The 14,972-nt window shown below is 41.2% G+C and overlaps 1 long non-coding RNA gene across 2 annotated transcripts in view; it reads left to right on the top strand.

The window, feature by feature from the left end:
- Positions 1–14,972, top strand: part of LOC141581414 (uncharacterized) — a 229,426-nt gene that overhangs the window by 169,246 nt on the left and 45,208 nt on the right. For both annotated transcript variants that reach the window (XR_012514000.1, XR_012513999.1), the window contains exon 2: positions 3,931–4,059. This is a non-coding gene — a long non-coding RNA (uncharacterized LOC141581414). The remainder of the gene's footprint in view (positions 1–3,930; positions 4,060–14,972) is intronic.

Below are 14,972 nucleotides of genomic sequence, written 5' to 3' on the forward strand. Positions count from 1 at the left end.
CATCCAGCTCCTTGTGGAGGATATTAATCATGAGGGTACACATTTCATACCACTAGTAGTAACTAACATTTCATCTCATAAGGGAGTTACACATGGAAACACAATTTCAGTATAATGTTACGGTAGAAGTGCTGTAAATGCTTAACAGCCATAGAAAGGAGACCATCTAACTTCATGAGGCAGCTCAAGAAAGGGGCTTTTGTCAACTTTTTCTTCTGCTAGGCAGCCATTGAATGTTTTAGGCTGGTTTTACTTGGGTAAGCAGGTTGAGAGGCAAAGAATATGAAGTAAATGAGTGTGATGGTTAATATTGAGTGTAAACTTGGATTGAAGGATATAAAGTATTGTTTCTGGTGTGTCCGTGAGGGTGTTACCATAGGACATTAACATTTGAGTCAGTGGACTGGGAGAGGCAGACCCACCCTCAATCTAGGTGGGCACCATCTAAACAGCTGCCAGAGAGGCTGAGGTGAAAGCAGGCAGAAGAACATGGAAGGGCTAGACTAGCTGAGTCTTCTGGTTTCCGTCTTTATCCTGTGCTGAAATCTCCCTGCCCTTGAACAGTTCTTCAGCTGTGGCACTCTTGGACCTACACAAGTGATTTTCCAGGGCCTCTTGGGCCGTTGGCCACAGACTGAAGGGTGCACTGTCCCCTCCCTACTTTCGAGGTTTTGGGACTCAAACCAATTTCTTTATTTGTCAGTTTGCAGACGGCCTATGGTGGGACTTCACCTTGTGATTATGAGAGTCAGTATTCCTTAATAAACTCCCCTTCATATATACCTCTATCCTGGTGATTCTATTCCTCTAGAGAATTGTGCCTAATACAATCAGGGATGAATTAGTGCAACCCTTCAACCTCCAAGGGACAAATCCTCATCCAACTCCCAATGAGCTTGTAAATGTCTCTCCTCTCATTAGCCCGAGAGGGGTTTTCCCTGCTCCTGTTTCTACCCTTCTAGGGTGGTTCATTAGGTACTGAGCAGTTCTCCTTCCCCTGGGGTCTGCCTTGAGATGACTCCATTAGGATTTCTGACTGTAGTTAGGCTGGAGTCTAATTCCTGTAAATGGTCACCTGGCAATATGGGCCATCAGTGGGACCAGGGGCTTCTTACACCTAGGATGTTGCAAAGTTCTGCTGAAGATTATGCTTTCCTGGCTGGCTTTTTTTGTGTGTGTGTGGTGGCACAGGATGGTGCAAGGGGAATAGAGCCAGTGTGGCAAAGACAATACCAGGTGTTCTCCAAATTCTGTTTTATTTTCCTATATCTTGGCACATCAAGGACAACATTTCTTAGTTTCCACTGAAGTTAAATGGAAATCTGTGATTGCATTTTGTTTTTGTATAAGCTACTTCTAGGCTTGACCATTAAAAAATCTCTTTGAGCTTCAGTGTCCTCTGTAAAAGCGGGATGATGTTATCTCTTCATGGCCCTATGAGGATACACTGAGGTTATTGCTATGAAAGGATATACTGTTACCACTTCAGTGCAAGAAGCACGGTTTGAGCATCATGGTTTGATATGTCATGCTCTGTGCTAGAGGCTAGAACTATGGCAGCAAATAAAGTGGGTCCATAGGCTCGTAGGCCTTTTAGTTTAGTGGCGATAACCTGTATATATCTCAGATCTCCATTGGGGGCATTTAAAAAGTCCAAAGGAGGCTTTAGAGAAGAGCACTAAAGTGGGAGAATGAAGGAAGGCTTCATAGGGGAGGTGACGGTTGGGCTGTCTCTTGAGGGATGAGTAGGGATTTGCCAAGTAGGTGAAAAAGAAAGAAACTAAGTAGAGGAGCAGTGCTCACAAAGGCCTGGAGCGACATCATGGCTTGCTCTGTGGGGTTTGATAGATAATTGATTTTATATGTTCCATTTCAAATGTATGTTTTTTATATTTGAATATTTTTTAATGCTATGTGGGCGTTGAAACTAAGAAAATGTAATAGAACCTGTAGGTCTTTCAAAGACCTACACTTCCAAACATAAATATAAGATTTAAAAATGCAGCTTATAAAGCCAAAACAAACAAAAAACCAAAACCAAACCAAAACAAAAGGATTTCTTACCCATGAGATAGGAATCCCTATTTTGGGAGCTACCTCATTTTTATGTTTTGTGGGCTAAATTTGCAGAGTTGGAAGCATCTGATTTATGCTTTTATATTATGATATTGAATACAGGAATTATTCCTGAGCTACTCTATCACTTACCTTAAAAATTCAAGTCACTTCTATAAACTCAAGGATTTAAGTGTCAATAACTCTGATTTATGAGTCCCTCCTATTGATGACAAATATTGAAAAAGGATGTTAGGGCGTCCGAAACACAGGAGCTCAATCATGGCAATTAAGAAATAAAGGGATGGTTTAACTTTGCTTTTGATGTGGAAAGTTATTTCCTCAGGCAGAAATAAATGCTATTATTTCCAATGGATTTTGACAGCCCCAAATTTCTCAGTTCACTTTCTATGTCAAGCATCCAAGCTCTCTGCGTAACTGAAACCTTGGTGGAACCTGAGTAGCAGTGGCAGAGAGTTCTAGGTATAAATTAAGAAATGCATTACACATTAACATAGGGAAGTATGGGTAGGGTAGTGGAGAGAATAAAGAGAAGCCCTTCTGCATATGAGCTATGCACAAGAAAGCCAGAAGTGTTTTGAGCATCTTAATGAAATTTAAGAGTATGCAATGGCTGAAACTTTTATGGATAGTATAGATTCATTAGAACAAATAAATGTCATTGTCTATTTTTGTGAAGGTCAAAATATGTTAGGGTTTTTATAGGCTCGCTAAGAGTGCTATTCCTTCTAACACTCCTTTCCCATTGGGAATTATGTTTCTAGGCTGAAAATAATCCCATATTGTGATTCTAATTTTTTTTTTATAGTTGAAAAGAGATGATTTCATCTCAAAGTCTTGTTCTGAGAAAATTCTTTTCTTATATCTTCTACCTGCTACAATTTTGTTGTGTCTGTGTTCTCCTCTGTCACCCCCAAGAGCTTGGGCATGGTCATGTTTTGCTTAGGAGCCTTTACAAAACGTAGGTCTGCTTTCTAACAATGCTAAAACCAGTCTGTCTGCACTCCTCTTCCCATCCACGTGACTCTATTTTGCTTTTGGCAATGGAACATCAGCCCCTCAAACAGGAATTGTCATAAGTCCCCCTCATTCTTGACATCTTTACATTGTGTGGCAACCTGCTTGGACTTTTTCACAAGCAATGCCATGAGCCTGAACACACCTCCTTTGTGTTTTGACATGCATCTTCTCTGGGGAACTTTGCTTTGTGACAGTTATCATAAGAGAATCGATTTGAAAGAAGAGGCGCTTGACGTTGCTGCAGAAACTTCCTAAAGGCTGGTGAAGTCTGGGCAGTGACAATCATCTTTTCATTCTAACTCAAATAACTTGATTGTATTTGTGGTTGTGGGTTTTCTTTTTTCTTTGAAACTGCAAAGTAGTGGGCTAGATTGAAAATCTTCTATGTACCAGAGAATTTGCAAACATACATCAGATTTTTTTCACAACAATAATCTTGTGATGTTAATATAATTATGGTAACTTTATTTTAGGAATGAGAAAAATAAGAGTTTGAGAGGTTGGGAATCTTGTCCAACTCTATTCAGATCCTCTGATTAAAGCATCAGCAACTGAAGGAAAGAAATCAGCTCTATAGTTTTGAAAGAGCTCTGCAAGTTAATAAATTACAGTGATCATTTTCATTTTTACACCTTAATGATTCTTGCTTCATGTTTCTCTTTCTTAGTCGCAGTAAAAAAAAAAAAAAAAAAAAAAAAAAAAAAAAAAAAAAAGCTCTGCTAAAGTAACAAGAAGAACAATAATAACACGGCTTATAAAACAAAGATGTTTATTTCTGGTTTCACGTAACAGTCTGAGGAAAGCATTCTAGTCAATGGCACCTTTTCTCCACAGAGTGACTCAGGAATCCAGGTTCCTTCCATCTTCTGGCTCCTTCACCTCCTACAGAACATCTTCTACACTGTCAGAGATGGGTCACTGCCATGTCTTATGTCCAACCAGTGGGAAGGAAGAACAGAAAAGGTAAAAGAGGCTGTCTTAAGGCAGCAGGTTGAAAAAGACACATATCATCTCTACTGTAGTCTAACTAGCCAGCCATGTGCTTGAATACACTTCTATTAATTCCAAAGAAGAGATCATTGATTTGGGGGCCTAGATAACAATCTGCACAAAAATATTATTATCTTAAAACTTATATATTCCAGCAATACCTGACTGCCCTGTACATTTCCCCAAGTTGGTTAGCTGTAGAATTTATTTTCTTTATATGTTTTCCTTCTGTAAATTTAGAGAAGGCAGACACTACTGTGTATTCTGCATCTAGGCGACAGCAAGAAGTTCATGAGTTCATGGATATTCAATAATTATTTGTGATGATCCCTAAGCCTAAAGAGGAAAATTCAGCATTGCTTTTTTTGTTGTTGTTGTTTGAGACAGAGTCTTGCTCTGTCACCCAGGCTGGAGTGCAGTGGTGCTATCTTGACTCACTGCAACCTCTGCCTCCTGGATTCAAATGATTCTCATGCCTCAGCCTCCCAAGCTGCTGGGATTACAGGCATTCACCACCCCCCAGCTAATTTTGTGTATTGTTAGTAGAGATGGGGTTTTGCCATGTCATCAGGTTGTTGTTGAACTCCTGGCCTCAAGTGATACACCCGCCTTGGCCTCCCAAAGTGCTGGGATTATAGGCGTGAGCCACTGTGCCTGGCCGGCAGTGACTTTTCAAGGGAAAAATGAAGGTGATTTTTTTCCCGTTTCCAGTTCTTGAGAGAATTAGGACAGGGATGGATGCAAAGTGGTTCATATCAGTTGCTCCTACATGCTGGACTTGAAAATGGAGCTAATTGAATAGAAAATGTGCTGAAATGGTTTTCCTTTAAATGCAAAATAAAAGCAAACAAATTGAAGGTCACAAACATCCAAAAATGTGTATTAATTATAATTGCCTAAGAATTCTGACCCCAAAGACATCTCGGCTGTCCTGGTTTTACAGTCCATTGATGCCCTTAGAAAGTCTGGCCTCTTTTGATAGTCAAAGATACCCCCCTCTAATCCTGCTGGTGAGAATTCCACAGGTGACCCAAGTCAGAAACACGAAATTGGAGTAGACTTGGTCATGAGGTCTCTAGGAATCATTAGTTTGATCTTAAACTCAGAGGTCTTAAAAAACTTCTTTCACATTAGTACATTCAAAAGAGATGACCTCTCTAAACTGCAGCCCATGCTCGTTGTGTATGTCTCTGGATGCTTGGGAGAACCAGCTTGTCTATCAATGTGCTCTCCCTGCAATTCTTCATTCAAGTGCAGAGCCTGAATCACAGCAGGTCCTCACTAAATACTCATTAAATTAATTGATCGATTAGTTACTATGGGAATGTGATAAGTGTGGGAGGATGAAGCATTGAGGAGTATCTGGCCCAATCCATTTATTTATTGATTTTAAGACGGAGTCTCAGTCTGTCACCAGGCTGGAGTGTAGCGGCACAATCTCAGCTCACTGCAACCTCTGCCTCCCAGGTTCAAGTGATTGTCCTGCCTCAGCCTCCCGAGTAAATGAGACTACAGGCACATTCCACCATGCCCAGCTAATTTTTGTATTTTCAGTAGAGACGGGGTTTCACCATGTTGGCCAAGGTGGTCTTGATCTCTTGACCACGTGATCTGCCCTCCTTGGCCTCCCAAAGTGCTGGGATTACAGGTGTGAGCCACAACACCCAGCCCAGTTCTTTTATTTTACAGATGATCCAAAGGATGCCCAACGAGGTCAGGGGGCCTTAGTCAAAGCCCCACAGTGAGTCAGCTTCAGAACTGGGCCTGGGATGCAGCTTCTCTGGACTTCCAGCCTCAAACACGATCCATTCTACATTATCAACAAGTAATGTAGAATTCTTGTTCAAAAGGTTTTACTCTGCAGAAACCATGTTCACACCTGCCTCTGTGAATGCATTTCTCATAACTTTCTTCCAGAAACACTCCTCCTTGTCCTTACCTGTTGAGTTCAGGGGAAACTTTTACCCCCTCTTTGTGGCATTTGACCCTGCTCACTGCCCCATTCCTCTTGATTCTCTCATCTCCTGGAATTCAGAGGTCTAGTTCTCTAAGCTTCCTCCTCTCTTCTGGCTGGTCCTCAAAGTCATACACTCATTTACCTTTCTCTCTTTCTCTCTCATTACCTTTGATCCCTCAACTGGGGGGCTTTGGCTAAGGTTCCTGACCTCTTTTTTAGGCAGAGGAATTATTGAAATGAATGAATGGTAAATTTTAAAATAAACTAGATCAAGTAATTTATATCTGCACATGTTTTAGTATCTGCTCTTATAACCTGAGTTTAAGCAACTTAAGTATAGTGAGAACTGGACTGAGGTCATAGTAACACTCTGTATGATTTGTTGAAAACATGACAAAGTAAATGAAATTTAGAATTATTCAGGTAATTCCTCTTACTAGGGCCTATGGATTTCTTCTCTCCTTTCACTTTTCCAATTTAACACAAAGGAGACCAATACTAATCTGTGCATAACAAAGTTTGCTTGAGTTTAAAACTCCCATGGTTCCCTCTCCTGTCACCAAGACTGAACAGAGGAGAATTAACAAAACAGGGGCCACCTCTCACCTCTTCTTAACAAGTAGACCAAGATTCATGATATGAGAGGAAAGATTGGAGAAAGAGTGAGCATAGGGTCGTGACCACTTCTGAATCTAAAATGGGGGATCTCAAGTCCCCCATTTCTGCCTCGTAGAGATACAGTCTCACCATATTTGATGGATTCCTTTAAGGGTGGGGCAGAAGTATACTGAAAGGGGAAAGAGGATCTCTTTGTGTTCAGCCTCCACATTGCAGAAAACAAAGAGACATCCTGGTAAGAAAGATGGAGCAGAGAATTGACAGTCCAGCTATGCCACCTTGGGTAAGTGAAGTCTTTGCTTCTATCCTCAGAAACAGGCATTAGCGTATCTACCTTTCAGGGTTGTAAGGAAATAAGAGTATGAACATAAAATTCTTGGCAACATAGCTAGTTCATAGTAAGCAATAAGTTGTAGCTGTTACTATTTTTACTATTCTGTCTTTTCTCAAACTTTTTTCAATGAATATGAATTAGCCTATTCTACAAATATGTTCAATACTACAAAAAGTGGGTATGTATCAGAATCAAGCTAAACCTTGCTATGCTAACTGCATGCTCTGGTTCCTATAGAGGAAGTTCTCTTAAAGAATTGGCTCCTGAAATTGGGCTTTCCTCTCTCTGTCTCAGCCACCCTCCCTATCTTTCTCCCCCTCCTTTCCTTCCTTTCATTTTTCTCATCTATTCATTTACAACATAAAATCACCATTTTTTAAAAAATCAAGGCATCTTGCACCATAAAACAAGCAAGTTGTGACATGGTTGACCTAAACCAGAAGACTTAGAATGTTTTAAGAGAAGAGGAAGAACTGGACCAGAAACATGTCTTGATATTCATTACCCATCAAAACTTTGAATGTTCATTGATCATCTCATTAATATCAAAAAAGCAGGGAGGGAGTCAGACAGTCTCTGCCTCCCAAGAAGCTATTGTCCAAGTAAAGACAGAAAGTCATTAAAAATACTTATTTCCATTTTAATATATGTACAGTGCAATCTCAATATTTCAATAGAGTTCTAAATTTAGCTGCGTTTCTTAGTAGCCAAGGCAAAAATGTGTATAGAACACAGTGAGTTCAGTCATTCCCTTTATCTAGTAAGAAGGACACATGCAAATTATTCTGGCAAGAAAGCTAAACCTGGATTCACACTGTTACTGAGTTAGCTGTGACTGCTGGCTATTGTGTTCATGCCAATCATAAACAACCCCTAATTCAAAGACAGTCATTACGGCATGTTCTATCATCATAGATTATGCAAACATTGTGTGTGTATGGGAGGGCGTGGGAGTTTCAGCATTTAATAGAAATAATTATTTCCTTCTAAACAGCGTGATTTTGCCTTTAGAGTATCTTGGTCTTCCGTTTCTGGTGTCTCTTTGCCTCTAATTTGTTTCCAAGATATGTTTCAAAGAGCTCTCTCTTCTGACTTTCCAGGGCTGAGCACTCTGCTGTACCTGTGGGCTGCCCACCTCTTAATTACCCTGAGGTTCTCAGCCTCATTAGTTACTCTCTAGTCCACCTAGGTAACCCACTCCTGTTGGCATCCTCTAGAGTCTGCTCTTTGCTGAGGTTCCTCTGACAACTGAGCCATGCCCTGAAGAAGCTGGGTGAGTGGGCACACGTAGGGCTCTGCTGCACTCTGTGACTTTCTTTTCATGACCACCTCTGTGTCTCAGGCATTGGCTCACCTCTGACCACCATACCACAATCAGAATGATTCTTGACATGTGCAGGAGGCTTTGCAATGGACAAAGAACTTTCACGCATCCTATTCATACTACTTCAGTGAGACTATGTCTATTTTTTAATTCTGCTATTTTCACTTTCTATAGTAACTGTTTTCTTCCATTTCTTTTTTCAAATATCATTCTGGAAGGGCACATGACATTCTGTCTTATACATGTAGAAAAAAATTCTCTACTATTGGACAATTAGGGCATTTCCAGTTTTTTAAAAGCTATATTACATTAGGAATTATTGTATAGAGATCTGGACTCCACATCTCGTATTATTTTCTGAAGCTGGATTCCTATAAGGGGGATTTCCGATTCAAAAGTTATAAAGCATTATAAGATTCTTGAGAAGTATTTGATCTTTGCCTTGTTGTTTTTATTTTCAAGTGGGTCCCCTTGTGGATACTTTAAAAATACCAGGAAGTGTTCTTCTAACTGCATAGTATGAAATAATTCATTCAGAAAGATACAGTTTGATCTGTAGACACACAGACACGCAGAGCTAACTATAATTCTTTTTCATTGATCAAATGGCAAAATTCCTAGTCAAATGTGAACAAAAAACGTATCTCTAATTCTGCCAGAATCTCTTCTTTAGTTGCTATTTCTCTGCCTTGAATATTAATATCTTTGATCTAGTTTGCCTCACATTCCAGGAAAGCCAGTATGTGTTTAGAAGGTCTTCCCTCCTGGATTTTATGCCGTTTGCAGAGAATTGTTTCTATATGCAGAGAGGGAAGATTTCCCACTCACTATCCCTCGCTATGTCCATTCCTAAGACTTCCTAGCTACTATCCCTAGCTACGTCCATTTCTAACTTGCTACTGCACCTATATGTGCAGTGATGGAACAGAAAGAGGCCTGCTGCCTTCAGGGAGGCATCTTAGAATGTTTTATTCTATTGATTGTGACTGTAATTACTCTCCTTGTAGCCCATGACTCCATGTGTATTTTGTGACACTTCCCATTGATCCAAATAGCTCATAGACCTATCCCTAGGGCTTATTTCCCAGGAGTCTCCACTCCTCCAAACATGCCTTCTTATCAAGTCACCTAGTCCTGACTGGTTTGTTGTTTAACCATTCACGCATTCATCTACTATTGGAGCAGGATTATTTGTCCAGCTTTGGCATACAGGCAACTTCTTTACTTTCAAAGTGACATTGTGTCCTAGTAGGTTGTGTGATGCTGAGAAAGGGCTGGCTTTTCTTCTCATATTTTGGCATCTCTTAGTCCTGAAAGTACCTGGGACTGCAAAGTCAGGAGCATAGTGGGGGAGGGAAGCACCAAGAAGCAGAAAGACATTTTACAGGTAATAAAGAGATCAGTACTTGTACCTCATATTTCACAGGGGAAAAAAAACACGGCATGTTAGAAACCAAGAGGAGAATTTAGTGCATGTGTTTGGAATCTATAACAAGCTAATTTGCTCCCCAAAGACAGTTCTGTAAGAAGGAAAGTTGGTTTGGGCAGACGAAGCCTATTTTAAGGAGTTAGAGTTCTTAGCTCAAGTGAAATTGTTTGGGAAGAAAACCCTGGTGGAAACTGGTAAATACTTGCTTTGCAAACACCATCTCCAGCCCGCTGTTTGCTTGGCACTGACAGGGACGTACTTAGGGGGCAGTTCCCCAGCTGCCAAGCGAGGGGCCCACTTGGAGCTGGGAGGAACGGGTTAATGTAATTGAGAATTTGCTGGCTTCCTTGGTGGAGCTGAAGGGAAAACCACACAGAGGAACTCAAGAGCCCTCATGAAAGTTTAATTCTATTTCATGAAAGGAGAACAACTTGTAACTGGGCTTGCTCTGTTTAATATTAAAGCAAGGATGAACTTCTAAGACAGGAATGGAGCCAGGCAAAACCATAATCCCACAGATGGATCGTGTGTGTGTGTGTGTGTGTGTGTGTGTGTGTGTGTCAGGATTGGGGAGGTAGAGGAACAGAGCTCCACTCAAAGTGTGGGAGGGAGCATCAGCCCCAGGTTCTGGGATGTGGGGGGATCTGGCTCAGGTCTCCTAAGTCACAAATGTAGCCTTTTCCCCAAATGGCACTTAATGAACATTCTCAGGGGCAGTTTAACAGAACAGATAAAAGTCGATTTTCCTAAATGAACTTTAAAACTTGCCATCAGGCCTCAGGGCCTAGTGTATACTCTGAATTTATATTTTAAAATAGATTATATAATTATACTATATAAACCAGTTATATATCTTTGCATTTGTTTTTGATGTTAGAACTGTTGATTTACTGAAAGTAAACACTTTAAACAGACCACAACTTTGGTAAACCTGTTGTGATATTTTTTCATCTTTTTATTAACATAAGAAACTCAAATGGCGAAAGGCCAGGTCTGCTAAGTGGCCTTGTTTGAATCAGAACACAACTAACAAACACAATAATAATAAAGGTAATTGATACTAATAATGATGACTATTATTACTGCTAGTTAGATGGTCCTATGAGCCAGGTAAGAGCTGGACTTTTCTATTGTGGGTGCTATAATACATTGGTCCCATATGTAAAGCCTACTTTCTGAAGCCTGCCACAACTGAACAGTATGTAGGGGTATGGGCCACTTTCAAATATGCACAGCTACTTCTTTTCCTGCCAAGTGTGTTTTGTTTATTTGTTTGGTTTCGAGACAGAGTTTTGCTCTTGTCACACGGGCTAAAGTGCAGTGGCTTGATCTTGGCTCACTGCAATCTCTGCCTCATGGGTTCAAGCAATGCTACTGCCTTAGAGACATGTTTTACCATGTTGACCAAGATGTTCTTGATCTCCTGACCTTGTAATCTGCCTGCCTCGGCCTCCCAAAGTGTTGGGATTACAGGCGTGAGCCACTGCGCCTGGCCCCTGACAGGTGTGTTTTATGTTTATTAGGAGTCAGCCATGTTTGTTCCTAAACCAGTTTATGCCAGTTGTCCTTATGATCAAATGTTTAATTAAGTAGGAGAGAACATGATAAAATATGATGGCAAGAAAGAAATTGCTATTGCTGGGAATACCAAGCTGGAAGCTTTGGAAATAATTTATTAGGCTCCTACTCTGAACTGAGCTCTCTTCTGAGAACTTGTGTGCATGATCCCTTTTTCTTGTAGTTGTTACAAACATTCCAAAAGTCAGAAAGTAGTATACTTACTGCAATGATAATCACAGTGAGGCTTGGAGAGCTTTGGCCACTTACTCAAGGTTACAAACATAGTAAGTAGTGGAACCAAGATATGAACCCAGGCTGTCAGACTCCAAAGCCTGTGTGCTTCACCCCAGACTGCAGTGCTCAGCCTGTAAACGCCTGACATTACATTAGGCATGTCAGGTAGGGGTGAAAAAGACACAAGCCTTTGCCCTTGAGGAGCTCAGAGTCCTATGGGGCAGGTAGATAAGTAAAGAGACCATGACAATACAGTTCAGGTCGATACTATGAGAAGGAGAGACCTGGGACTCAGCAGAGCGGCAGACTTGCAGCATCTTACCCAGGCTTGGGAGCGGAAACCAGGAAAGCTTTGGAAGCAGGGGCGCTGGGCTGAGTCTTAAAGAGTAAGCAAGCAGCTAGCAGGCCTGTGTGCTACAGATTCTACCTACCCTGGATCACAGCAGTCCGTTTGATTAGAGCTTTTCCCTGTGGAACTTCGTCCTCACAGCCCAGCCTGGCCTGATGACTTAACGGAATAACAAAGAAAGAAGATGGGAGTCCAGCCCCCCTATACTCCCACACCTGTGGGTCTGGATGACATTGCTGACCCAAGGCTTCCCCAAGTTACATTCGGATTTTCTACAAGATAAATAGGGTCCTGTCAAAAATCTAGAAATTGCTGACCTTGTCTCATTCATCAGTTTAAAGGTGACAAGTCAAGGCAGGTAGGAGGGGGCTGAGTGGAGGCTCCTGGGACTCTTTTGGGCTCATTTGAAGTGGGAAATGCCAAGTCTGCCATATTTAATGGCAGACCTGGGAGCGTAGTTGAAAGCACAGAAGCAGCTCTTCTCCTTGACTCTTGAGTGCCCTATAACAGTGCCTCCAGGCCTTGCTAAGTGGTAGCTCCCTCCTCACCATGGACAGGGGCCAAGGGACCTACAAAGATTCTCAGACAGCTCCTTGCCTGCCACGCCTGTGGATTTATCTTTCCTCCCTCTTACTTTTAAAGGAATTGGCTTTTCTTCATGTAGGGTCTCTAAAGGTTCTTTGGGGGCTGTGGAAAACCCATTGAAAAGGGAGCACTGGTGAGAGGACAGGAGGCGGGAACAGCCTCTAATAGAACCTGAAGTCTCAGTAAACGCCTGGGGGCCCCCAGACCTCATTCCCCTTATTGTCAGCTGCCTTTTAAGAGAGAAAATCTTGATGACTGGTCAAGATGGCTAATTGGAAGTTATCCCCTTACACAACATTATTGGATTAAAAGCTTTCACAGTTCTTTGAGATTGTGGCTTTTACTGATGTCAGTTTGATCCTTTGATTACCTTTGAGCTCAGCAGCAGGCCTCCTGGGGATTGCTGAGTACCTTACCCATTCCTCTGGGGCCTGGAAACAGCTAGGATCTAAATTTGCCAAGGAAGATGTTTTCTTCTCCACCTACTAACATCTGATCAAAGTCTTGGTTCATCAATTACTAAAAAAAATAAATAAATAAATAATAAAATAAAAGCTGGAGAATCAACACTTTAAAAAACTCTTCTTGCCATTTCAGGAAGTCTAATTAATGATGTGAGTGGGCAATTTGCTGCAGCTCTGACTGATTAATTTATCAAATGCCAAAGCCTTTCCTGTGTGCCTCTCAGTCCAATTAGTTAAGTGTTAGATGTGACAGGCAAGGCAGTGTCTCTGGGAACCACCCTGCCTCTCCCGATCATGGTCTCCTTGCTCTGAACATCCCTGTGGCTTCATTTCTCTCTCTATTACTCCTGAGTGAATAGCCCACAGTTGATTCCTAAGTACCTATCCCATCCCACCCTCTCTGGCACAAGTGGTTCAAAGCAGGCTGTGGCTCAGGACAAAGCCACAAACTCATGAGATGTCTCAGAAGGGCCACAGCCACTGATTCCCTGCTGCTACTCCCCGGCTGACAACTTGATTAGACTCAGTGTAGCTTTTTACAACAGATTCACTTATGTATTTCTCTAATTAACTACAAGCAAGGCCTGGCATGTGCCTGGTGTGCTGTCTTTTGCAGAGTGGCTTTCACACCTGTTGTGATGAAGAATCAAGGATAGTAATTATTGTCATCTCCATTTATCAGAGAAGAAAACTGATGCTTAGACAGGAGGATGCCAATTGTTTAAGTTTACTGCATCATGGATCTGATTTGACAATTTTGATACATAACACACCGATCTAAATCTCTGTGGCAGTCATAAGAGCATTTATTCGGCTCACTTTTCTATGTGTTAGCTGTGAGCTAGCTGATTTTGACTGGATCTGTCTGGGGTAGTTTTGTTCTGCCCCTGTGAGTTTCTCATTCTCCTGGGACAGAGGATTGGCCTAGATGTGTTTTTTTTTCGTGGTGATTGTAAGGACACAAGAGCCTAGATTTCCTAGCACAGATTCTTCTTTCTCATTCTATTGGTCAAAAGAAGTCATCTAACTAAACCAAAGCAAAGATTGGGAAAATATACTCTGCTCCTGTTAATGGGAGGAACTGCTAAGTCAAAGGACAAGAAGCATTCATCAAAGAGGGATAAAGAATTTTGGCCAACAGTCAGATGGGGAGAAGAAATAGCCAAAAGTCTAACCATGGTTTTGCTCCACATCTTTTATCTTTTCACTGCATAAATTTTCAAAGATACCTACAGTATACCAGGTAGTTTAAAGAATAATAGGATAGCAGTGAATAAGAAAGACAGTTTCTGTTGTTATGAAGCTTAATTTCTAATAAAAAGAATCAGAAAATGACTTAAAAATCAGCCTGTGATACAGACAATGTAGAGCAGGAGACAGAAATCCTCTATGAAAGGCCAGATAGTAAATATTTTAGGTTCTGGGGGCCACAGAGTCTATGTAGCAACCACTCATCCTCACAGCTGCAGCATGAAAGGAGTCAAAGACTGAACAGATGAAACTGTGTTATACAACTTTATTTACAAAGGCAGGTGGGGATAAGATTTGGCTTGGAGACTGAAGTGTGCCAACCCCTGATGCATATAATTAAAAAAGTGATGGGATAGAATGAGCAGGAGCAGTGACTTCAGAGTGGGTAATAGAATGTATTTGTCTGGGGTTATGATGTTTAGATCAAAATAACAAGAGGGAATTAGTCAGGTAAAAGTCGTGTGTAAGAGGGTTCCAGGGCTATGGATGAGAAGAATCTGACATGTGTGCATATGTGAGGAAGCAGAAAAAGTCCAGTGTGGCTGGAACACATGGGAGAGAGGAAGTTAGGGAGTGGAGATGATATTTAAGTTAATACATATGGGCTTTATTCTAAATGTAATAAGTGTAAAGGAAACATTTTTCACTGGACACTTGCCAAAAATGGCAAGATAGATTTTACTTGAGCTTCTACAGTAGGAAAAAGAGGGACCTCAGACTCAACATGCAGAGTATTTGGCTCTACATCGTATAACACAGAACTGAACTCAACTCCAAAGAG

The sequence above is a fragment of the Saimiri boliviensis genome, chromosome 15, assembly GCF_048565385.1.
Source record: "Saimiri boliviensis isolate mSaiBol1 chromosome 15, mSaiBol1.pri, whole genome shotgun sequence".
In the NCBI taxonomy this organism is placed as follows: Eukaryota; Metazoa; Chordata; class Mammalia; order Primates; family Cebidae; genus Saimiri; species Saimiri boliviensis.